Here is a 26,346-nt window from a genome sequence, read left to right on the forward strand (position 1 = left end):
ATGTGCGATCTTCCCATCTCTTTAAAGAGCCTACAGCTGTTTCTCTTGTCGCTGCAGGCTGTTCACGGTGCCCGTCGGTCATGAAGTTAGGTGCTTCATCTTCCTCTTTATGTACTGCACCAGCTTCTTTCCTGCAACTTGACTGTAAAACGCCAGTTGCTTGTATGTGCACAAAAGGATCCTGCCTGTGAACAAGCACCTGCTTACTAACAGAATGATCTTGCATCAAAATTCTGGTAAAATACATTCTCAATCCTGCATTCCTCTATTAGAAAATATTGCTCTTGGCCAAACTATTGTAGGCAGTAATACAGATCTGGAGGAGCAGCTCCAGCCTTAACTGCCTTGAGCTCTACTTGTGGCAGGTGTGTAGTCCTGTTAACATGTAGACTGCTGAGCAGCTAAAGGCAGGAAGGACAAGAGCCTCCAATTTTAATTGTAAAGTGCTCTGTGTAGAAATGGTTAGTGTGTTATTGACAAGAACCTGAAAGAGAATGCAAACAACTCAGGGAGCTTAATGTGCTTTCCTGTGGCTGAGCTCACCTTGGAGAAAAATCATCACAGCACTGTATGAGCAAATCAGTCTTCTGAAAGAGAATCACATGGTAAATCAGGAGCTGTGGTGCTGAACACACACCCCATAATCTGCTGTGCAACACTATTCCACATTTAGGTAGATATTTTGAAGACAGACCCAGAACTGAAGCAATTTAACTTTCAAATATTAACATTTGCATCTTAAAAAGAAGCACCCATGAACTATTCAAACTTAACTATCAGTGACGGGAAAAAAAAACAACTTTTAACACTCAAGGAATTAACTTTTAATGTGTATGATGCAGAATCCAACTCAAAAGCTTTTCTCCAAAGCAACATCTATTCTTCACTACTTTAGGGCATATATTTAACATATGTAAATCATTGATCTCCATCCAGTTCTCCAAGAGATCGGTACAGTACCTACAGCATAGACACAACCAGGAAGAAACAGGACTTTACTCAGAAAAAGACAAAGAAGAAGACCATTCTGCGTTTACATACTAAGCCAGTTTACATTTTCTCTTTTTTTACAAAAACAAAACATGAAACATTGAACTACTGTATGAACAGATTATTTTAAATACAAGAGACAGAGGTTCAACAGTTGTTGCTCCAGGTGCAGAGCTGTTACTGAACATGGAGAATCGGCGAAACATCATTTATGTCTCTGCCCGCCAGGGTTGTTTATTAATATTAATTTTAATTAGACGTGTATCAAGTGATACAATGATCCCTGTATTGTTTTCCTAACAATTCAATCTTTTTATATCAACATTTGTTCCAAAACTGGGAGTGAGCAATATTAATCCACTGAAAGAGAAAACCCTGCATCACGACTCCCTATTAATGATGTAAGAAACTGCTGTTAAGAGTGACCTCTTATACAGGTGAAGCTGTAGAATGTGTTGACTGTCCAGGTGTCCTCATGATCCTCCCAGCTCAGGGACTCAGGGTAAAGGCCTGTGACTGACAGCACTGCTGAGAATTGAGAAATACAATCATTAATCACTGGAAATAAAATCATTTTTCCATCAATAAATACAAAAACAGATTTCACTACCTGACAAGGTTAACTAGAACTAAAACTGCTATATAACAATTTTGTGTTCATTTCATAAATAGGAACTGATACTGAAAATCATTACAAGCCTAAATCTCAGTCTGTTTCATAAAAGTAAAGGTTAATGACCTGCCCAATGTCCCTCTGGATTACTCAGATAGTAACTGGCCTTTGCAGGGTAGTTTTACACTGACCCAGAGCACATACAGTATATACACATACATACAGACACATCTGTTTAACTGCAGATTCAAATACAATTCCCAAAGTTGAAAACAAGTATCAACAGGTTTTCTGTAGTGTCAGGAGCAGGGAGGGGCAGCTGGGGTCAGAAGAAAAGTCAGAGAGATTAAAATGTTAGTGTTTTTTATTTTTTTAAACAAAGTGTTTGCAATGACAACTTAAAAAAAATAAACTGCATGAACGATAAACTTAATGTGAACGTTTTGGTGCCAGGGTAGAGTATTCCTGTAATTCCTTTATACCAATACTGTAGGTATGATGCTCTGTATTCAAACATTAATTGTAAAGTAGTGAGTTATGCAAGGTAGAAAAAAAAACATTACCCATTTTCTCTACATCCTTAGTGGTTTTGTACAGTAGTTGAGACAACGGTAATACTTAAAAAAATGAAAACATCCGTTTGATGGGGAGAAATAAACTATTAATATATGTCTTCCAATGAATTTAAAATTGACACTGCAAGCAAGCAGTGGAGTTGCAGTGCTCTGACTAAAATTCACAGTGCTGGCAAAAAAAGTAAAAAGAAGGTTAAAAAAAATCAACCAATATTGAACAATTTCTAACTCTTAAAAACATCTTCCAGAAGACTGTGCACGATTACAACAAACACACGCTGTTCTGCCAACACAGATGCTAATGTCATACATAGACATGTTTTTATACAAAGAATAACTGGAATTGCCAAACTCAAGTTTGACTTTATTTAAAGATTACATTTCAGAGTGTGCACATTAAACTAAATAAGATAACTATTCCTCCTTGAAAATATTCTAGATTGGGACTTTAACAGTATTATATTCACATTAGTCTGAATTAAATTGTGCATGGTTCACTATATTTCTGAGCACTTTTTCTACACCAATGTTTGTAGTATCTGGAACAAGCTGCCCAGCCATGTTGTTGATGCTGGTAGCCTGCCTGTGTTCAAGAAACAGTGGCTGAGCTCCTTGTATGAGTTAGTAGCAGCTGAAAGACCTAGATACTGTAGGTAGAATGGCTTCCTCTTGCTCAACTTTCTTATTTTACTTTTTCCTATTTTCCATATTATATTTCCTATGGCTTCATTTACAGTGTTTGTGAAAGGTGTTGATTCTGCCACAAAGAGAAAAACACTTTAACCATTTCCTTTAACAGTTTTATATGATACTGTACTTCAGACAACGGTAAATTCCAAAAATAAGTAAAATAAATATTTAAAATACAGTTTATTATATAAGTAAAGACAAACCTGTAACTGTCTTCCAATGAACCTAAAAAATGACACTGCAAGCAGGCAGCAGTGGTGACACAGTGCTCCAGGCTGGGTGCTGGCTGTTTTCTGCTGTGCTGGGAGTTGTACAAGTTCCAGGGCTCACTGGGATCAGTGCTCTGATGTGTTTGAATCTAACCTATCAAACCCTGCTGCGGTGTCAGAGCCAGCCGGCAGAGGACATGAGTGAGGTGACTGCTGTGTTGAAGCTGTGACAGAACCCTGTACTGTACAACACGGGGTGCGTCCTGGGAGAGCAGAGATAATCCTACCTGTATTTTGTACTCTTCCACCAGCCAGCAGTCCTGACACTTTCCTCTGTCCAAGGGGCCCAAAGTACAGGATGTTTCCGTAAGAGAGGAGATCTTCAAGTCTGAAAGCAAAAGACAATGCACATATACTCAATTATACCACTGTGAAGGGACTTGTCATAAGAAATTGATCAGTCACAGATATAGGGATTTATCTACTCACGTAATGTGCTCTGCATGAATCTGTGGACCAGGCCAGGCACAAAAGTAATCTTCCCGGTGAGAGATATTTGTGGGACCCAGCTGGGTCCACACCACCCCAGTCATACCTCGCCAGTTGGGAAAACGGTGTCAGACTGTTTGAAGAAGAAGGTTGGGTTTGAGGCAGTGGAAGAGCAAACTCAAGAGAATAATCTAACAACAGATTTAAACTTGCTATGTTCTGACCAAGTTTCATTTACTCAAGTCTAAGCAAAATCTTCACAAGAAGTAACACAATTGCAAACACATCTCAAAAGGGTGTAACACGTATAAAAAACATTTACAAAGTATTTAATGAAACACTTGCAGAGGTTGTAATCCAGAAATTTTATAACTTATCAACAATGTGATATCAGAATATATATATTATGACATGTTTTGCAGGAATTGTCTCTTGCCATTTTCTATAGAGTCATAATTATATACTTGTAAGAAAATGCACACTATAAGCTTAAATACTCATGATCCAACAAATTGCTAGGTAAATCTTAATTATGTAAGCTGTCAAATCCAACAATGAGAAATACTGTACTTCTCAGATGTAAGGGACATCCTGGACAAAGTGCCTTCAAAAACATAATTCATATGCCTTTATGTGACATGTTTAAAAGCAAATTAGGCAGCAAATAACAAGGGAACATAACTATGTTGCATATAAAACATCTTGAGGGTATTTAATATAGTATACTTCAGGGGTTGGGAGGTGTAACTTGTAGCTTGTAGGTGCTAACAATATATATAGAGTACATTGGAAAAAAGCAGAGAAAGGAGCTGCCAATGTACTAGAATCCAAAGGGAAGCCTGTCAACTACTACCTGTAGCTCACCAACACCACTTACAGAAGCAACCATTAAAGTTGTTATAATGTGCTCTCCTCTGCAGGAGTCAAAGAATGCACACAGTGGAACCTCATAGTAAAGGAAAGAGTCAAACGTATCCATTTCACAAGATGACGTCCCTGACTAGACAATAGGTATAAATGTCCCAGAGTCTGTGATGTCAGTGAACTAAGAGGCAAGAAATGAGAAGGTACACCCTAATACCGTTCTGATCGCAGCTGCACTGGCAGAGAAACTCAAAAGGAGACTGGAGAAGAAAAAAGTTTGATAAGAGTACACTTGCCAAGTGAGAATTAACATTAGAAAGGTAGAAGCTATATGGAAAGTCACTATGAAAAAGAAATCTGAACACAGAAAAGTTCGAGAAAAGCATTAGGATGAAAAACAGACTTAAAAAAAGAAACTGGAAGCAAAAGTGTGGTTAACTGAAAAACATGACTTTTAGAACTTCTTAAGAAGATAAGCTGTTGCACTCAGTCACTGAAAGCCTTTTATTACGAACTAAACTCAATAACCATACTTATACGTACCTTTGGCTCCAATGGGCTCTAAGGCACTTGATGTCTAGGAGGGGACCAGCTTTATCTCTCACTGAAGTGCAGCAGCAGCTAAATTAGTTATTATCCATTATCACTGCAGCTCCACAGCACATCAGGCAGAGGAGTTCAACTGAGTTACTGGGAAACTCAGGACTGATCTTGAATCTCAAGAGGCCAGACCGATCAGGAGCAATCTTTCTGTGCATCTCAAATGGCCATATAAATCTGTTTTATCTAAACGTAGGATGTCCCTATGATGATGAGATAGACTGTATATGTTAAGGCAGGGACAAAATATGGAGTTTTAGACAATTACAGAATTAACTGAATGAGGAGATTTCCACATCCCCACCAGTCACTCCAATGCTGCAGCTGCTGTGAGTGAGTGTCGGTGTGGATATATAAACCAACGTACTCTATAAGCCACAGACCCGTGTGCTGACCGCACTGGCGATCTTCAGTCTCAGTCCTCCGCAGGAGGGAGGTGAATTCAAAGACTTCCTTAAAAGCTGGAATGCCAGACAAGTGCATTCACGAGAAAGCTGGAAATAAAATAAAGGTTGACCTGTTTTGTAACAGATTTTCAAGCCGCACTGAATAAGAACAGTCGTTAATGTTTTGTTTTTCCTCCTGGAGTAAATGTGACCTTTTCAGAAGCCTGAATTTCCAGCGCGCCGCCACATGAACTCAAGGGAGACGCTGTTACTCTTAATTGCCGTCAGGTGATGTAGCCCACACAGAGCGGTAGTCACGTATACAGTCTCTATATACAGCTCTGGAGACGTCTGGTTACAGAGCTGATGTCTCGCTCCTGTTGGTCAAACCAGGGTACCAGTGAGTTGCCCAACAGACTTGACGAGGCTGTGGAAGCAGAGCGGTGTGAATTCCAGGTTCTGATGAAACACCACCACCAAAACACATTGCAGAGAGAAGGATAGTTTACAAATATGACCTGAACTATTATATATTTCAGGCAGACGAGCTGAAAAGATGTTTACATACACAAGAGCCTCTCCTGTACGTTTTAGCTGCTTTTAAATGTGTGAATGTACCACATTACAGCGAACACGAACAGCGGGACTACAGGTTAAAAAGCAAGGAGAAAACTTTAAAATCCGTTTGTACCAGTTTCTCACGATTCGGGGTCCAAATTGCCTTCCTTTCGCGAGGAAGAGGTTTGAACATGCCGAGCAGAATTTATGGGAAAATGACCCGATATTTACCAATAAATCGGCGAAACAACATCATTTATGTCTCTGCCCGCCAGGGTTGTTTATTAATATTAATTTTAATTAGACGTCGATGTGACGTCATTATATCATGACTCCCATTGGCTGGCGAGCTTTGTATTTATATAAGCCCCGCCCCCTCGTAATTGTTCCCGAAGGTTCTCCCATAATGAAGACGTTTGGTTTTATCGATTTTCTCATATTTTTCCCTACTTTTTGATGTATTTTCTTGACAACAGAGCTTCCCACCTTAACAGTGACAAATTTGGACGCTTTTAACTGTTTATGAGTGAGTAAAAAGCTATATCTTACAGTTTTTCCTGCTCTGTCGTGCTTGCATGTCGATTTCCCAGATTTCGGCGGAAACACCCCTCAATTGCATCTAAGTAGGTCTTTAACATCAGCGCGCTACTTTGTATTTTAATTTGGCACGCGTTTTTATTTTGGTTTTATGTTTTAAAACAAACAGCAATTTTGCAAGCTAGTACTACTGGCTCAGCCGAGCTGAAGACGCCGTTTTCAATAAAATTGTTGGAATACATTTAAAAAATACAATGTTCGCTCTGTGCCGAATTAAAATAAAGTTCAATTATTGTGCATTATTTCAGGATTATTTGTACTTTGTAAATAAATTTAGTGGATTCACCTTATTTAAGATGTTTTAGTAGGAATTAAGGCAGTAGATAGTAGGTCAGTTAACTTTACTACAAACGTTAATTTAAATACTATTTAATACCTAGTAATTTTCAGGGGTGGTCTCTAGTTTGCTTGATTTTACATACACCACCTTATGGATAATGCAACACAACACCCACATATTAAATATGAAGCGATCTTTAGCAATATTGACCACACCCTTCATGAATATTTAGATTTCCGAATCCCCCCACCCCAAATGTTTTATTTTCATGGATTTTGTTAATAAATGTTACAAGGAGAATGGAAAAAAAGACGTTAGGATTTTTTATTAAGAGTTGTGGTGTACAAACCAAAGACTGTTGCAATGCACAGCAAAGCGTACAAACCAGAACTGGTCACGGGAGAAAAACAGTTGTCGGGCACATTTCAGAATCGTTTCGTCTCTGTCCCACTGCAGGGGGTTCAGCTTGGAGTGCGCTCTGTCCCGGCGGCAGGAGAGGAGACCGGGAGTCCTGGAAAAATAAAGACAGGTAAGAGCGTCACACTGGGGAGACGGACAAGCCTTGGGGTCCCAGTAAATTGGAGCAGAGAACATGGTTTAGGATTTCCAGACTGTTATGGAGAGGAATTTGTTAGTACAGCCGTAGTTCGCTCGGCAACTGAATTGTGAAGATCATAATCGCGCAGAACGAGGGGTTATAAACACATCATCAAGCATCCACGGACGCGAAAACTGAAGTGAAAGCACATACATGTGCTTCTAACTGGAAAGCAAAATTTAAGTTTAACTTAATCCTCCGTTTGTTACTATTAAAAAAAACTTTATTTATAGTAAAAATGTTAATATTTATACAACTAAACTATTTATTTATAGTATATTTAAACTTAATTTATAGCATACTGTTTATTTACATTATAAAAGTTATTTATTTGTAGTAACTACTGTTACTATTTAAATCAAAGTCAATGGTAATGGACTTAAGATTTCATATTCCGCTGTTGGAGCAATATATATATATACACACATTATACATTGTAAAGATTTATCACTTAACAAGCGTCAGTGTATTTAGCGATATCGAGCAATTAATTCATTCTGCATGACGAAGAGACAGGTGTGTTCATGTCGCGCTGCAGGGCTGAACGCAACGTGGTATTCACCCGCTTCGTGGTGTGGAAGGATTGGCTCTGTGGTTTTTGATATGTTACGCTATAAAGAATTAGGATGAAATCGTGTTGCACTAAACGACGCATAGCTCTACAATACGAAAGTGACACTTGTCCCAGTGCGCTGTTGGGCTGCTGAGCCCTACATGACAAAGGTAATATTAAAACACTAATAAATGTTCCATACTAGTCATAAGGAAAAATTGTGCTTTATTTGTTTTATTCCCTTTGCAGGCATGAAACTTGTATTGTGATAAATAAGTATAAAGCAAACTTTACTGTTATTCAAGCATACTGTATTAGCATAAAATGCATATAATGTACATTACAATAAAATATGTTGCATTTTTCAGTATCACAAATGCAAATTGCTTAACTGTAGTTTGAACTGTTCCAGTCCTCAGTAATCCGCTTAAGCACAAGTGTATTAATTCCAAGGTTAGTAATAGAATTTTATGTTTTTCAATTTAACAAGATGGATATTAGCAACAACTTAGTTATCTATACATGTCAAATGAAAAACATGCATTTTCAGTTTGGTCCCATAATATCCATACACTTTGACAGGAGGTGTTTCATGAAGTCAATCAAATGAGTGATTAATTCATGAGAATTCTTTACGCTATTTAAAACAGGTTGTTGGTTTTCATTAGTAAAAGGAGCATTCTTTAGGAAAACACTTAGTTAATGCAACTCAAGTGGAGAGGAGTCAGTCTGCTAGCTGCGAAGGAACATGTAGAGGTAAATTCCATGCTGAAATGTAAAAAAATTAAACAGGTTTTGGCTGTGGAGAATTTTTCAGGTTTGTGGAGCAAGATATCAGACGCTAAAATGATCCTCAACTGTAGAAATGTGGTAGACACATCAAAAACACTTTCCCTGCAGCTGTCTAGTTTCCCCAAACAAATACTGCCGTGTGGCGAGGTTGCTGTCGGTAAGCAGGAGACTGGCAGGAACCAGCAACAGCATCACTGAAGATGATGTTGATTAGTGATATAAAAGCCATGAAATGTAAAAATAGTGCTGCTGATTTTGCATTTCATCTTCTTTGACTGTGATGTGACACTCATGCTTTGTCAAGTTAATCTGTTTAATGCAGGTACAGTAGTTGCTTTCAGTCTCAGTGCAACTTTAAAGTCCTGGTCTTTGTCTCAAAGTGTCATTTTACTGGAATGCGATGCCGAGCCTGCACACATCCATGGAGACTCCACAGCCAAAACGCTTCCTTTGACCTTTTAACATGGGGTTAACTTCCACTTGTTCCTTCTTCATGTTCCACAAACGTGTTGCCTTGAAGTAAATAAAGCACAAAAGAGCATGAATGGTAAGCTGTGTTGTGGTTCAAGTGTGAACCTGTCCCGTCTCAGAGTATCATTTTGAACATTTGGGAAATCCAAACTGGGATCAAAGCTGCTCTCAGCCCTTCCTGTCCACTCCTATGGGAAGTTGAGTAGTTTTATACTAAAGTTACATTCAGAAAATAAGTGAATTTGTATAAAACAGGGTTGTGCAAAGTGAAGCATGTTATACAATACTAAAGTCTCATCAGTTCCAGGGTATTGTACTGTTCATTAGCCTAATATCAAAAACTACTCTAAGCTTTTGTAAAAGCTATTTTGTAAAATTATTATGAGAAAACTCAACTGATTCATAACAATATCCAAAAATGGATGGTGTAATTCTATGCATGCATTTGATCGTATTAATATTTTTCTTCTTTGGTCCCAAACCAAAGAGCTCTTGGAACCATGAGTTTTGAAACATTTGTTTTCAATGAATTTCAGTGTGAACTAGTTTATGGTTGCGTATCCCATTGAAGCAAAAACGTCATTAAGTCTATGATCCATCGAACTCACCAAAGTCTGTTAAAAATGTAACTCTGCTTGACTTTTGTCGATTTAAGATGTTACAAATTAAGCCCTGGCTGTATGTTTTAGGGTCGCTATCGAGGTGCCTTTCGAGATGCCATCCAAAAAACATGTAAATATTTGTGTCTACAAATCATTTTGTCTGCCTGTGTAAACTTTATAGTACCAATATATCCAAGAATAATAGAGAGGAAGTTCTTGGAGACCGCAATGAACTTCATGCAGTTCTTGCCTTACATGTTAAGTATTTGGTTGCACATCCCTGTGTCTCAATACTCATGTTTCTTTCAATTGCCTGGGTTGAATACACAATGTAATTTTTCTGAGATGATCAAATGTATGCATGGAATTACCCAAAAGTAAAATGTAGGGTACATGGTATTAATCTTTTGATCACAAATACAGATTGCTTGATGATAAAGAGAATAGTTTAGACTTGGCTGGCATAGGACTTTTGCAGGACACTGTATAGTGCTCTGTTAGCCCCTCCTCTCAGGCCTGTTAATTTTCAGGCAAAACAGGAAACTTATGACAAAACTCATTTTTACTTATAGCCTCCAGATGAGGTTTCTCAGCTGAACAATACACTGACAGGAGAGGTTTGATGGACAGGGCCAATCAAAATAATGTATTTGTGCCATAATGTAAGAATTCTTTCTGCTGTTTATGCCTTAAGAAAAATGACCTGAGTCATGAGCGAAGGGTGATTAGCTAAAGAATTTGAGCACTTATTTTAATGCAGTTAGTGTCAAACAGCCTCAGCATGTTAAAGTAACCATGCTGAACAGATTGCTGTGGAGCATGCTTCATAGATACAGTAGATTCTCTGTCTTTTCAGCATGGGGGTTAACATCCACTTGTTCCCTATTTTTACAAGGGGTGTGATTGTTTGTTAAAGAGCATGAATGGTTATTTTATGTCTCTATTTGCAGCCTCCCCAGTCCACTCCATTATAGTTAAATTAAAACCAGCTCCATTGAATTGTCAGAATTAATGGTAATTAATGGCTCGGTTGCATCACATGACTGCAGTGGAGAGCACTGGAAAGTCAGCGTGAGTTTCTTGGACTTAACTAGCTTTTGAAATGAGGTGTTACCTTGTACAATTTAAGAACACGTGGGACATATGAAGATTAATAAAGTGTCCCATTGAAACAGTGCGATATTTCGAACGGGCTGTTTGGAAGTTTGCGTGTTAAAAGCGGGGCACTGCCAATTCCGAGATCCGCACCCGTTGGTCGTTTCTTAATTGTTAGACAGGTGTTGAGCATCTACCATTAGATTTGAATAAATTGCCGTTCATCATTATTAGCTAAACGGGAGCTCTTTAAAATAGCGAGTTTGCAAACACAGGAAAGTTCAGGAAGAAACAAGGTGTCAAAAGTGAGCCTATAGCTTTTGTGCTTGATAAATTAAAACTTGCAACTTACCCATTTTAGCTGTACAATATTCATTTACTCGGTTCAGCTAGAGGCTCCAGTCTCTGGGCTTTAAAAGGCGGCTGTAGGATATTCCACGGCTTGGGGGACCGGAGCGCAGACCGACCCGTGTGCCGAGGTGAGTCCGAGTCTCTTCTTCCTGGAGGCCAAGAGAGGTAAACGGAGCTTAAAGCCAGGTTTCTAACAGGGCTGAAAACCGCTTTCACGGGAACGTCGGCATTTTATTGCTACGGTGAGAATAGGCTTGGACACGACATCCTAATTCTAACCGACCCCTCTGTCCAAGTCTTGATTTTGGAGCGGTGTGGACTGTGAAGCTGCGGGACCAGAGCGGCTGGATTGCGTTTCTTCAGGACGGTGTGTATTTAGACTCGTCTGCTGCTCCGGTTTGCTTTAACGAGGGGAAAACCTGCAATTTACCGCAGGAAACTGCAGCCAGGCGTGGTGCAACGCGGTGAGAAAGTTTAAACTCTCGGTGTGACGAGAAATATTTAAAAACAAACCACTTTGCAATCGGACCCCGTGTTGCTCCTTTCCCACTGTAAGGATTCAAGTTAAACTTTCATTTGCTTAGAATTGTTTTTCTCCAAAAAACTCTTTAAGAGGTTAATCGTCTTTTCTTTTACAAAAAAAAAACGCGTAATGCTTTTTCTGTGCTTTGAATCGGCAGCCGAGCAAGACGCTTCTTCTACCTGGAGAGCAGCGATGTACTCTTTTCGGGACCCCAGTCTGCACGGGCTTTTTTTGGGGGGTGGTCTGAACCGCCCCCATTTATAACCTGGATCCTGGCGAGCGAAAAGGAGGGAAAAAAGGTATCTGAGATGTGAACCACATGACACCTTATCAACGTACCAACGTTTCTGTAATTTCTTTTATAACCTCGTAAGTTGTAATAAATGAGTGAAAACTGTAAACCGTGATGCTTATTCCGGGTTTGTGGTTTGTGTTTGTGGGGAGGGTGGGGTTAGAGGATTGTACCGCGCCACCCACCGGTCGCCAGTGAACGCTTGGAGGGTCTTGTCCGTCCCGAAGCAGGGGCGTGGCTAGCTGTAAGGGGCGTGGTGTTGCTTTACAAGGACCAATCGAAGGTATGACATAGAGAAGGTGTTCCAGTGGGCGGGGTTGAGGATGATATTGTCCATTCACAGTGTTCCAAGATGTAGCCGATCGCAGCCAATCAGGGAGGGACAGTTTATTTTAATTTAAAGGAAGCTGCTCAAGGGAACGGGACTCGATCTTGGGGTGGTGTTGCGGTTGTGGTCGGTTGCTAAATCGATTGAGCTACACGGTGTCTCAAGCCTGGTAGTGCTACGAGGTCATTGATATCAATTCATTTGATTTTGCATAGTTGGAGGAGGAAAATGAAGTATTCTTCTTCTATTTTTTTTTTCCTCTAATTTTTAAAATGTGTTGGGATTTTTGTTTCGGAATTGGATTAAAAACTCTCCCTAAATTGTGGAGACGACAAGCTTCGAACCTAGTCACTCAGCATCCCCAGACCGACGCCCTACCAGACGAGCCACAGCAACCTGTAAAAATCGCACTTCGTTCACCAAAATGTGGATAGCCTCGGGGGAAAAAAACGTTTTTTCATTTACTCATAAACTATTGTTCGAAAAACATTCATGTCGCAGTACTTGTCGGCAATAAGACGGAGTTTTAATAGTCAGATTTAGCGTGAAGTAATTTTAAAATTACATTTCCCATTACATTTATAGGTGTTATGGATCCGAATACAGCCCGTGTTTATCCATTCTCTTAATCCAGCAAATCACCTAGAGCTCCTATGACCTTGCACGGTGCTGAGTGGAGCTTTCAATGGTGCATATTGTCAATAGTTTTGCTTCAGTGTTTAAGGAATTGCAACAAGTAACAATTCTTTTGCTTGTTTTGCCACAAGGCACTTGTGTTATGTAATTGCATCAGGGCATGTCCTATAATTTGTAGCCCCCTAAACTTTCTTTAGGTCGTTCTTTGCTATCGCTCAAATTCAGTAATATCACATACATAGGCTATGGTTTTCTCAGCCATAAAGAATAAAACATGAATGAAAGAGAGATATTCTGGATCCTAGTGTGTTGAGAGACTTTGGAGTCACTGCTCTAGATGTCTTGCTGCACACAGGCCCTGACAGGGCCATGAAGGAATCGAGCCCAGGTCACAGACAGAAAGTTTTTGTTAAAGAATCAAAACAAATTACAAGAAAACAAGTAACTAGGAGGATGAATATTGTTTTATTGTATGACAAACAGTAGTGAAAGTGAAAAGGATGATCTCAACACAAACACCAGCCAGCTGAAATCAGTGTCCATTCCTGAGGCTGGCCACAGAATTCTCCAAAGGCCAACCCTGAAAAATACAATCACAGTATTGTAGGAGCAAATTAGACTGAGGTATGAAAGAAAGAGCATAGTGTACTTTCAGCCTATGTAGGCCTGTAACAGAGATAATTTCATCCATATATAAAAACACGTTTTATATTAAAATAAGTACTATAAGAAAAAAACTTCCAGTGATAACAAACATAAAAAAACAAACATCGACATTGCTAAAAATACATAATCAGTGACTTAGAAGGGTGTGTGTAAGATCTGTATATCTAGCACAGCACTCTGACTGAATTTCACTGTGTTGGGAACCAAGTAAAATGAAGATAAAAACCCAATACTGAACAATTTAAAACATCTTCCAAAAGACTGTGTATGAATACAGTGTATACATTGTGTTCATGCCACTGAGGATGTTAATTTCATACATTTAAAAAATACATTTCAATGTGGACATTTTAAAAAAATAAGATAACTATTCCTCCTCCTGCTTTCCAACTGCACAGTAACCTAGACCACACAAATCCACACCTTTGTGTCACCTCCTGCAGGCACAGCAAAGAGACCCACTCTGCTACAACAAGCAATACTGAAGGTGAGCTTCTAATCCAGTGTAATTCACAGTAATGGTGATTCTTCCAAAGTTTTCTTTTCTTATGTTTTTACATAGTACCGTTTCCTACATTATAGTACCTATGGCTTTATTTACAGTGTTTGTGAAAGGTGTTGATTCTATGACAGAAAAAAAAATACTTTGACCATTTCCAGTAACAGTTTAATATAATACTGTACCTCGGTCAATGGTAAATTCAAACAATAAGTAAAATAAATATTTTAAATACAATTTGTTATATTAGCAAAGACAAACCTGTAACTTTCGTCCGATGAACCTGAAAAATGACACTGCAAGCAGGCAGCAGTGGTGACACAGTGCTCCAGGCTGGGTGCTGGCTGTTTTCCGCTGTGCTGGGAGCTGTACAAGTTCCAGTGCTCGCTGGGATCAGTGCTCTGATGTGTTTGAATCTAACCTATCAAACCCTGCTGCTGTGTCAGAGCCAGCCGGCAGACGACATGAGTGAGGTGACTGGTGTGTTGAAGCTGTGACAGAACCCGGGGTGTGTCCTGGGAGAGCAGAGATAATCCTACCTGTATTTTGGCACTTGTGTCCTCTGTCCAAGGGGTTCAAAGTACAGGAGTTTTCCACAAGAGAGGAGATCTTCAAGTCTGAAAGCAAAACACATCTCCTAAACACTTAACTATGAATTTAAGGAGTTAAGCTACTTCATATGGAGGTGTTGGTGTCTCTTCTATTTTGGGATTTGTGTTTCCGTGGGTACTGTATCAACCCTACACCTCTGAAATATCACCAGCCACTATAGAAAATGATACGATTTGGCTACTTGGGTCCCATCAGTTCAGTCAACAGTAAATAAAAAAAAATGTCTGTAATACTGGGACAGATGAGCATTTAACACATCTTCCAATGAATCTGAAAACTACACTGCAAGAGACGCATCGCTCCAAGCTGGGCACTGTCTGAATTTCACCGATCTGGAAACAAAGTAAAAAGATGAACAGAAAAATCAACCAATATTATACAACCAATTCAATTTAAAACAGCTTCTAAGAGACTGTTTATGATTACAAGACATGGTTACAGTGAAATACGTTGCGTTCCTTCTGCTGCAGACAATGTTAATGTCATTTGTTTATGCTCAAGGGATACAAATCAAATTCCTGGAATCATCACACTCACTTTGCAGACTCAATTTAAAGACTGAATATTAATATGCACATTTTAACGAAATCATTAACTATTCCTCCTGCTGCTTCCAATTCACTAGCATAAAGTCAATACAGAAGGGGACTGTATTAACACAACACCTCTGAAATATCACCAGTTACCATAGAAAATGATCCAATTGGCTGCTTGGCTCCTTACCTACCCATCTGTCACATCCTTCTTCTCACTGTTCAATAGAAACCTCTTCTGCACAGGAAATGCAGCTACTTCATCTCTAGCTGACTAGTCGATGCCGTCAAATCAGATCCCTCACCTCTTCAGTCTGGACTCAGACCTGTAACAACTGGAACAGAATTACCACTTGGTAGCCTGATCTTATCAGATTTCAATATTTCAATAGCTGAGCGAGGCTGAATCAGGTCAGAAACAGAAAAGTTTAGAGTGCCATGAACAGCGCAGTTGCATTACCCAACTAACCAAAAACAAATTGACACGGCCAGAAAATGTGGTCTACAGCAATGGAAAAGCTAATTACAATGTGGGTTGTCTTTGTGCAATGGCTGATTTACATGTGAAATTATGGAGAAGAAACAGATAACAGCTTAGGTAAGACCAAAAAAATAAATTGTTTTAGGAAACACGGGGTGAAGGGATGAAATCTAGCATCATATTTTTAACTATGGCCATATCCCCATTTCCCAGCATTATACACAAGACAAGGTTTATCTTTACAATTTCCAGCAGGTGGAAGTGTTGCATAAAGAAAAGCTCCCAATGACGGGCTCACTGCAGACTTCAATGTATGGACTGACTTCATTTTTGCAATCCCTGCTTATCCACAGTCTCCCACTGCCCTTGCCCCCACCAGGATTTCAGGCACTTCCAGAGGCACCAAAAAGCCAGTTCAGAAGGTAAGAAGTCAGTGGCTGTACACGCTGGGGAAAATGACCACTTTTTTGATCAGGTGCAACACAAATCAAGTAAGTGTGCTTTAGTATGGTAACAGCAACATTGCTGTTCAAATCACAGGCAATTAGTTTGGCCAGTGGTAGACAATACAAGCTGAGCATCCATAATGCACGCTTTACCCCCCCCAGGAGTGTGGTCTCATCAGCATGAGCACAGCGCCCTCTGGATCACGGTCACCTCAGGATCACGTCAGCACAAGGGTAGCAAATGAAGACTCAGGAGCTGGTCAACAAAGCACTGTGTGGCGTTAAGCTACCAACAATCATCAAAAAAGCCTCCTGTCCTGTCCAAACAAAAACCCTTAGACCTCTCCAACACACTTGACATAAGGTTGTGACTCATGCTCTCCCATATCACAGCGTATAACTGTCAAATTGTGAAACATTTGTTATCTGCATTTGAAAACTCTGGATAAATTTGGTCCAGTTGGCCAATTTTGTCCAGCCCCTAAAATACCAGTCACTGAAGGCATCGCCTTCAGAACCAGGGCTTATGGATTTCTTTCTGGGTTATTCAAAGAAGATCACCGGGCTTGACATTCAACTTGGTAGAAGTACTGTAATAAGGGCATTCAGCACTTCTGGAACAGTCAGGCATGAATGACCAATTAATCCAAATGATACCAAAAACCTTTCAATAGCTACAATATATCCTGAATTTTTTCTAATAGCACAGTGTCATATTAACGCTCAATCCAGTTGATTTACATAGCAAATGAAGGAAGTCAACTGCTTTGTTAAATTAAACAAAACTCATCTTTGCAAACAAAATAATTTGCTATAAACATTATACATTAGTTTTAATTCTACTTTTACCTTCTACTATTAATGGGAATATTTACTGGGGTTGGGGGGGAGGGGTGCAACTTAGGTTGTCTTTCATTACTAAAAGGTTCAAATCAGGAAGAACAAAATCTTTAATGCAGTCAAAGTTAAAGATAGTGTCAGGGTCTGCAGCTAAAAAGGAACAAGCAGAGATGAATTCCACACTGAAAAATATAGAAATGTTTTGGCAGTGGAGCAATTTTTTGGTGTGTGGGCAGAAGCCGAAATTATTCTTAAGTTTCTGACTTTATAATTCTGACATCTGAATAAATACTACTCACATAACTTTAACTGCAGAATACAGATTTACCTGACATAATGGAAAAAAAATATCTCCTTTCCAATCTAGACAGCCTAGTTTACCCCAAATACAGTACATGTGCAGGAATGGATGTCTTCAGAAAGCATAACAGTGGCGGGAACCATCAATGTCTGATCTCGACTTTATAGAGATATGAACACTGGGAAATGTAAGAAAATAGTGCTGCCAAATATCTTTATTGACTGCTTGTGGGGATGTGGGAAGTTATGCATTTTAGCACAGATATAGCTGTTCTTGCTTTCAATCTCAAGCGTCACTTCAAAATCTAATTTTTCTTGGAACCGGATACCTTTGGCTCCTCCAGGTGCTGTCTGTGTGGAGTTTGCATGTTCTGCCCATGTTCAAGTGGGTTTCCCCCGGGTGCTCCGGTTTCCTCCTGCTGGTGTGAGTATGTGCGCCTGCGTCTGTGTGTCCTGCAGTGAACTGGCATCCAGTCCAAGGTGTATCCCGCCATTGTGCCCAGTGCTCCCTACACATACTGTATACTCCACCTGTGCACTCCACAGCTGAAACATGTTTACTTTTCAGCATGGAGTTACTCTCTTGTTGTGCCATATTTGTCCATACAAGAAGCATTTTCCTGAGGTCTACAAAAACAATACAATTGAAACCTGAGAGTATGCATGGGTAGCTGTGTGATTGTTAAGGTGTAAACCTGTCCTTTCTCGAGGAATTATATTAGTAAATTGGGAACTTAAAACCTGGAATCTGTTTACTTGCAGGCCTTCTAATCCTTCAATGCAGGCTTGCTGCAAATAATTAATTGAACATTAGGCAAATCAATGGCGATGAAAATGGTTGTATAAAATTACTGCAGCGGAGAGCACTGGAAGGGAAGCACGGTGAGTACAGTAACTCCGAATTAAATAGAAATCGTTTTTCAAATAAACTGTAATCCTGAATAAAAGGGGTGGGGAAAAAAGACATGCGAATAAACCGGTTATTAGAAAGCTCGCGTTTTTAAAAGCAGAGACGGCTAGCTCCACCTGTTAGGCACTTCCAAATTAGATGCCAGGTGTGGCTCATCTAGAATTAGATTTGAACTAATGACCTTTTTGGCGGGTTTGGTAGTCTGGTTGCTTCTGCGTCGTTAAATAACGAGTTTGCAACCCCCCCACCACCCGAGATTAACAATTCAATCAGGGCTGCGGTATTCAGGACGAAGACATTTGGGTTGTTTCTCTTTATTGCGATGCGAAAAAGTAGTTTGTTTCAAAACGCATAGACTTACTTTACTGGAGCTAGTATGCGTGTTGTACTCGCGCCTGTGACTTCGAGTCTGTAGAGAGAAAAAAAGCATTAAAACAGAACCAGCAGCTTTCATACTTGTACGAATTGAGAAATCCGGTATAGTGCAGCTGTTTTGGCTGCACAGTTGTTCGGTTCGATTCCAGGCTGTTATTTCAGACGTGCAATAACCAAAACCCGTGTTTGTGTTAAAGCGGGTTTCTCTCTGGAGCACGTCTTGGCTTTAAATGGCTTCTTAAAAAATCCGAGAAACCGAAAAGCGCAGTTTAAAAACAGCTTGAATGTCTTTCGATGGGACGTCGTTATTTTGCGGTTATGAGGGAATTGAACAGGTCTCACGTGTAAACCCTGTCTTTTTAACCCACGAATCCGTGTTTTTTCTTCACTTGTACAGCCCTTTAATTCTGCTGACAGCTCGGGTTCAGCAGGGACTGGGTTGAAATTTCGGTCAGGTTACGAGCTAAAGTAGGCATCCAGCCGTGTTGTGTTAACTCGCTGTGAAAGTTTTATTATCCTCCCGGGGAGAGAAGAAACCCCTTACCTGGCTCTTAAAAAAAACATTTTTGAACCTTAAAACACTCATACACTTGGTAGCTTTTGAAAGACTTCACGAGAATAAGCGAAACTTTTCCCGATGATCTCAAATTTGGAAGACCGTGACTCGCAGCCTCCTGCTGGCCGGGGCTCCAGTCTCTAGTCTCAACAGGACTAGAGGAAAGAACCGCCCTATTCATAGCATGAAAACAGATTACCTCTGGAAAACGGCAGCAAACTGAGATGACGGTGGCAAACGTGGCACTTATTTGCTTTATTCGCTTGTAATGAAAGAGCAGAAACGATCGTTGGTGTGCTGATGCACAACATGTGTGAGGGTGTGGAGTCGGCGGGAGGAGGATACACGATTGCATAGAGCTCTCTTTAGGATCAAGTAATAGGTTTATTCCATGCTGAAAAAAAGAAGAAAACACAACGTTTCGGCCATGGAGCCTTCTTCAGGTGTGGAGCCTTCTAATGAAACTAGACTCACACCTGAAGAAGGCTCCACGGCCGAAACGTTGTGTTTTCTTTCTTCTTCTTTTTTCACTATGGAATAAACCTTTTACTTGTTCCTTCGCAGCCTACGCATGCTGACGCAGCTACCGACCTGAAATACGAGAGCTCTCTTAAGTAGCTCTTCCCATAAATTAGCCAATTGAAGTGTCTGGGACCGCTGTAGTACTTTTTCTAAATCATCTCGTTTGATGTTTAGAGGGCACTTCCCGTGGAGGGGGGATGGGGGGGGGGGGCGTGGTTACTTTCAAATGCGTCCCCGTCCGTTTTCGAGACCAATCAGAAGGCTAGAAAGCGAGGGGATGTCACCATGGGAGGAGCTATGAACTGTAGTATCCAATCGCAAAAAGGAACTGGTTGCGAATTGACATCCAATCCCAGCAGGGCACAATTAACTTTAAAGAAGTCAGAAGATGTTGGTGTGCGAATTTGGGAAGGAATTGTGTAGTACTTGCACTCAGTGAAGTACAGTTCTTCACCACACTACCCTGAGTGTCATGTCCTCCCTATCTTCATCTTAAAAGCTCAGGCCGAAGGCCTGTAATTGGAAACAATGTTTAGAATAGAGAAGTGTCATAATTGTTCCATATTAACTTCAATATTAACTATTCTATTCAGTTTATTTCTTTAATGACGAGTCTGGAAAGATAAAAAGGTAATATACACAGGATGAATTGTAAATTACATGAAACCAGACTCTCACTCTTTATATGGATTCAGGGGATTGGTGAATTGAAGAATTAGAGCCTGGTTTAATGTATTTTCATATATTTTAATTGGACTAATCGTAATTCAAGACAACTAGAAATGTAACATACTGCAATGCTAGTCATCATCTCTATTTCTACAGCTGTTATTGAAAACAGTAAAAAAAAAAGTGCAAAAAATGTTGGAGAAAACGATATACAGAGTGATTGGGATTGAGGAAAACAGCTCTTTATGTAGATTTCCGAAGACCTTAGGTTATTTGCAAATATGCCTTAAGGAGCATTTCTGAAGGAAAAGCAAACGGCTCTTGAAAGTAACAGGAGATCAAAGTGGACTACAGGCTTCTGCTAAAACAAGCATCTCTAGTGTTTCCTTTTACAGGCAGTGTAGGGGACAAGTTTGTCCATTTTAAAGAACATAATATACGAAAAATTAAAAATGAGAGGTGGGTTTTCAGTCCATCTAATTGGTTTGGATTTTGGTTAAATAAGACATCTTATCCTGACAACAATACAGGAAATATCTTTACACGGAAATAACCTCAGATATTGAACACACTTCTCATAGACTGATTATTTTTCTGCATACACTGGGAGTATTGTGCTTATTACTGTAGCTCTGTGACAAGCAAATGAGCTAAGAACATTACTACCATCTATTAGTATATCTATGTGTTTGTGGGGGAGCTGTCCGTGGTGCTGAAGAGAGACCGGAGGGATTTCTGAGCAATTTTCTAAAGGTCAACTTTCATAAAAAAAAAAACATTTTTCACACAACTGTTAAGCCAAGTATAGGGCTACATCCTATAATCAGGAATTGTTATTCATAAAAATATTAGAATATACTCAACTATGGGCAAACCTTTGTTATTATGATTTATGTAATTATATTAGTGAATTTGTGAATACAGGTCTGTTGTCTGCAAACAGAACAGTGTAAAACCTGACCACTGCATATGTTTCATTTCCCATTGTTGAAACCCTTCCTCCTAAAAGTCCTAATGTGGAACTACATTTAAAACTGAGAACCGGAGACTGTTCCTTACCCAAAGGGTTGTGGAGGTGTGGAATAAACTAGTCAGTTTGACCTTATAGCATGGGTATAAGATATCTTGATCTCCAGAGTTCTCAGACTGGCTAATATGGGAGTTTGTTATTGTGTAGAATTGTTTAAATCCTTTTTTTATGTTAGCACCACTAGGCATCAGATACATTTGCCAAATAAAAGTGAAAAAAAGGGATACTATTCCAAGAAACCCATTAACAGTTAAAAAGTAAGATGTTGCCATTGATAGCATGGCCAACCTTTGATAACTATACTCAAAAACAAACAGACAGTTCTGTATAGACAAGAGTGAAATCTCATTTACTGAGGTTTTAAGATGACCTCATCTCTCACCCTTTCTTGCCCGGAGGGTGATACAGTATAGTCTGATGAGTTGCTATGTCTTCCTACTCTCCAGCTTGAAGACTTGTGATGGGAAACAATAATAGAATTATCTTCATTTTTCCATTATTAAGAACAAGCACACGTTTCCCTTTCACTACATGTCCAGGCCACATACACACAACACTGCTACCCAGCCATTTGATTCCTATTTTGAGTGTACAGAGTGGGCTTTGTTTGTACCAAGACACCTTAGATAACAACAGCGACTACACAGTACATCAATTGTTTGTGTACTTTGGTTTCAGTTTTTCCAACAAAGAAAATAAATAATTATCTGAATAATAAGCCATATAAAAAGGCATGTTTAATAACAAAGGACATTAAACACATAACAAATCTGAGGAAACTCACGTTCAAGAGCAAGCAGCTTTCCATACCTGACTGCAGCCTCTGATGCCACTGCTGTCTCTCACCTTTCATCATCAGCTTTGATTTTACAGGTACACATATATTGCCTTGGCTGTAGACAAAGTATTATTATGATGATGATGGTCTTGGAGACAGATAGGCTCCATGCTGTACTGACTCTCTGCGGGTTTCACACTGCAGTGCATTGTCAGCACTCTCATAATGCACTGCTGCTTGATAGGTGAGATACAGAGGGCTGAACTGTGTTTTTCCATTTAATTTACTCTCTGTTTATTGGTCTCTGTTGTGTGCACAACATTACACCAATGCAGACTCTGGTTCACAGTTATATTAACTGTTATCCGCCTTATGTATAATTTTTTTAAATAACTTAAACATATATTAAATAGACCAATAATTTATAGGAATGTATTTAATTTATCTTTTATTTTTTTGGAATTGATGGAAATGCAATTAAAGAGGAATGATTAATACCATCCAGTAATTTCACCTTGGGGATAAACTACATTTATATATTGCTGACAATTGCGCACATACAGTATATGCAGAACTTCTGATTTAGTTTATTGATCCAAAAATATGGAATAAATAAAGTTTACCACCAGTTTCTTATCACACACTGTATTTGTTAATGATGACTTGGAGAATACCTTAAAACCTGGAACGTCTTCACTTGTTGCAAGGCCTGATCAAGCAAGGGACATTCTCCTTCATCCTGGATACCCCGATTCTTTTCCATCACCCAGGGGGAAATCTTACTCTAACCCAAGAGCCCAGCCTTTCTGATATTCCAGTTATCCTCCAGTTTCCCTTTCGTGCTTAAAAATCTCCTGTTGTGCCCCTGGTTGCTGGAGGGATGTCTTGTTTTCTTGTTTTTATTCTCAGTAATGAAGATTGACTCACCTTGTTTATTTGTTTTGGTGTGGATCATTACACACTCCCGTTGTAACACTGTGTGATAAATGGGTCTCCTCTGTGTGTTATGTATATTCCTCTCAGACTTTCCAGTGCTATTTTCCTGAAAAATCCCCAAATCTCCAAAAAACACTCAGTTTACATACCTCCGGGGCGATCCCTCCTCATTTTGTGCTGTGACATAGGAGGACTCACAGTTTTAGAAAGGCTCATATTTTACCAGAATAATGTTCTGCTGTGTTGTTACTTATAAAATGCCATTAGCTCAAATTAAATCTCCACCTTCTACCATCCAGTATCTTCCTTCACTGCCTAGAGGTTAACAAACTACAATAAAAAATGTATTTTAAAACATTAGTAATTAAATATATTTAAGTGTTTTTTTGTGGTTACCAGTAAGTGCATTTAGCTCAAAAATGGCATCTGAAAAGAAATAAATATATTAAGTCATGTCCACACACGTTCTGGTGTCATTTACTTTCTTGTTCTTTATTTTCACCTCCCTTTGGCAACTTACTCTTGAGCCAAGATGGTCCCACTTTTTCTTTAACTACATTAATTAAGACAGTGGTGCTGTCTGGTTTAATACTGGAATCGCATGAATTTTGTGTCCTCACCATGTTCAGATGCTCCGATTTCCTCCCACAGTCCAAAAGCATACTGGTAGGTTAACTGGCTTCTGAAGACATTGGCCCTGGTGTGAATGTGGTTGCACTGCGATGGACTGGAGTTTCATGCCTGCATGGTTAGACTCCGATATCATACCAAGATATTGTAAAACGAATTAAAATGATTTTTTATTAATTGCAATCAATTGAGAAATGCAATCAATGGCAAAGCACAAAAAGATTATTTTTCTTCTCATGTAACAAAAGCAGAGACGACAAGGCAGTGTTTGTCTTTCTTTCTGAGTTCTTCTCACTGTGTGGTGCCCTGAATGTGGACCTGGGACCCCTTTTTGAACTGCACGCTGAAAGGTAACATGATTGACATTAATTAGTACTTTTTTCTCAAGCAGAGACAATTAATGAGCTTGGTGGGATTTGAGTCAGGTTGGTGTGTTTGGTGGCTGATGGGTTATTGAGCCTGTGCCTTTATTTGCCTATAACAAACAGATTATTGATCCATTAACTGTTCTCTCCAGGACTGTCATAATATCCTTGTCCACTGCAGTCTGCACCCACCCACTGAGATCAGGTTAATCAAAACTTGGTGTAAGGAAACATTTAGACTTACAATAAAGATTATGTGTTAAGTTATAGGCTGGGAGATGTGCAGAGCCGTGTTGATTCTACAGCAGAACATTTAAGTGGATGAAAGGATTATTCAGTGTATTGCAGCATAAAAAAGTAACATAGATAAAATAGAAGATAACATATATATAGTAATACATGTACATAGATAATAGATTGATCCACTTCACTTAAATGCATTCTTTAATTGCACTTGTGTAAACCAGGTGTGCTGTTGCCTACAGTGGTGCACTGGACTGATGTGGCACCAGTGGTGTAACTTCTGAGAGATGTATGAAAAAGGTTGGCAGTCTTTCCTATAGTACAGCACACTGAAGAAAGGGACAGGTTTGCTATTACTTTATATTCCTTAAGAGTCATGAGGCATGCTATGTTCGGGGCTATACCCATTAATGCGAATGGAAATGGTTGCCCAACAGATCATAACATTTTATTCAGATTTCGCTAGTGAAATGGACATGGCGTACTAAAAGCAGGAGTGTGGGTGCTGTATGCGACATCAGCTCTACTGATAGAGTCAAAGTGCATTTAAGTTTCAGATCCTTGGCATACCTTGTCTCAGAGGTGCTCCTTCTTCTACAGTACCAGTATCCCAGAAACACGAGGTTCAGAAGCAACAGGAGAGGCAAGGAAAAGAACACGTGCTTGGAAAAGGCACTCTGTGACATCTCTAGAAATAAAAGAGAAAACAAGACATACTGAAAACCCAGCCCAGGGAAAGAGGTGTCTCGTGTGTATAATTTGGGGCTCAAGCCAGGGGGAAGGGACAGAGCGTGATGCTGGTGCGAGCTGATCAGAGCTGATCAATGGTAGAAGGGCTGGGTATGTGTTCATGAGGGAAGTTTTAATGGGATTTTCTCTATGTTGTTGGTCTAAAGAACTGAAAGTTCATAGTAAGGAAAATAAGCTTCCTGACACATTTCTGCTTGCCACTGCAAATTATGTACTGTACCAGGTTTACCACATTTTATTTGCAGTAGCTTGAAATGTTATATTGGATAGAATTAGCATTGGCTTATGTCATGTGGAAAAGTGCCCCAAGGGTTAATACTTTCTTGCACAGAGAGGGAGGGTACATTTTTTTAAGTTATGGCTCTTTATGCTGTGGATGATTCAGAGTGGGCAATTCTTAAGGTGAAAAATCTTTCACAGATTGCTTTTGTCTTAAATACACCTTGCTAAATTCAATAAGGTTTACATTACAAATCTAACAAAATCAAAATGTATTGTATGTTTCTTAAGGGTAGGTGTTCAAAGTCTGTGCTGAACTGGATTGAGAGGAATACATTGCATTTTAGGAATGTGCAGCGTTTTCAGAATGAGAGTTCAGCTTTCCATTTTGAAAAAAACGTACAATAGGTTATTCCTGACAACCGTCATGTCGATGGGAATGTGATAAATATGCAGAAAGATTGTTGTGACATTTGTCTTTTCGGTGCTCTTACCATTTTACAAGGATGCTATTGGCAATAAGCAATATATTTTAAGTTCAGTCAAAATACTTACGTTGTTCTTCAACAACTGTCATATTGATGGTTGTCTTCTGAATAAAAGGGGTTTTCGCCACCTGGCATTGATAAAGTCCAGAGTCCTCCATTCTCAGGGAGATAATCTCTACAGAAGCATCTCCAGTGGTTAGTTTATCACTCAAAAAAGTCCAGCTGTAGCAAAAAGGTTACATGAAATGAGGGAACAAAAAGAAGTGGTGATAGATCACAGCACTGGGGCCCTGGGTTCAATTCCTGAACCTGGGTGCTATCTGTGTGGAGTTTGTATGTTCTCCCTATGTTTACATGGGTTTGCTCTGTGTGCTTCAGTTTCCTCCCACAGTCCAAAGACATGCAT

General features: G+C 39.5%; 3 long non-coding RNA genes across 11 annotated transcripts; 1 reads left to right on the forward strand and 2 right to left on the reverse strand.

Annotated features, from left to right (window-relative positions):
* Positions 1–978: 978 nt before the first annotated feature.
* On the reverse strand, positions 979–26,151 carry LOC148641162 (uncharacterized). Of its 5 annotated transcripts, none has more exons than XR_015930109.1 (7): positions 26,008–26,151; positions 25,054–25,171; positions 19,902–24,218; positions 18,741–18,788; positions 15,597–15,737; positions 3,365–3,465; positions 979–1,518 (listed from the first exon to the last, which is right to left on the reverse strand). It is a non-coding gene; the product is annotated as an uncharacterized LOC148641162 (long non-coding RNA). The 5 variants fall into 5 exon arrangements; XR_015930110.1 differs by having other exon boundaries at positions 979–1,515; positions 15,593–15,737; XR_015930108.1 differs by having other exon boundaries at positions 15,593–15,737.
* On the forward strand, positions 6,328–12,237 carry LOC148641163 (uncharacterized). 5 transcript variants are annotated; one of them, XR_015930116.1, is made up of 5 exons: positions 6,329–6,500; positions 7,308–7,380; positions 11,356–11,441; positions 11,511–11,680; positions 11,994–12,034. It is a non-coding gene; the product is annotated as an uncharacterized LOC148641163 (long non-coding RNA). The 5 variants fall into 5 exon arrangements; XR_015930118.1 differs by having other exon boundaries at positions 6,328–6,500; positions 11,352–11,680; XR_015930115.1 differs by having other exon boundaries at positions 6,328–6,500; positions 11,356–11,680.
* LOC148641164 (uncharacterized) lies at positions 7,156–11,448 on the reverse strand. Its single transcript, XR_015930119.1, has 2 exons — positions 11,315–11,448; positions 7,156–7,362 (listed from the first exon to the last, which is right to left on the reverse strand). It is a non-coding gene; the product is annotated as an uncharacterized LOC148641164 (long non-coding RNA).
* Positions 26,152–26,346: the final 195 nt, after the last annotated feature.

Source organism: Lepisosteus platostomus, chromosome 25 (genome assembly GCF_059453375.1).
Source record: "Lepisosteus platostomus isolate fLepPlt1 chromosome 25, fLepPlt1.hap1, whole genome shotgun sequence".
Taxonomy (NCBI): Eukaryota; Metazoa; Chordata; class Actinopteri; order Semionotiformes; family Lepisosteidae; genus Lepisosteus; species Lepisosteus platostomus.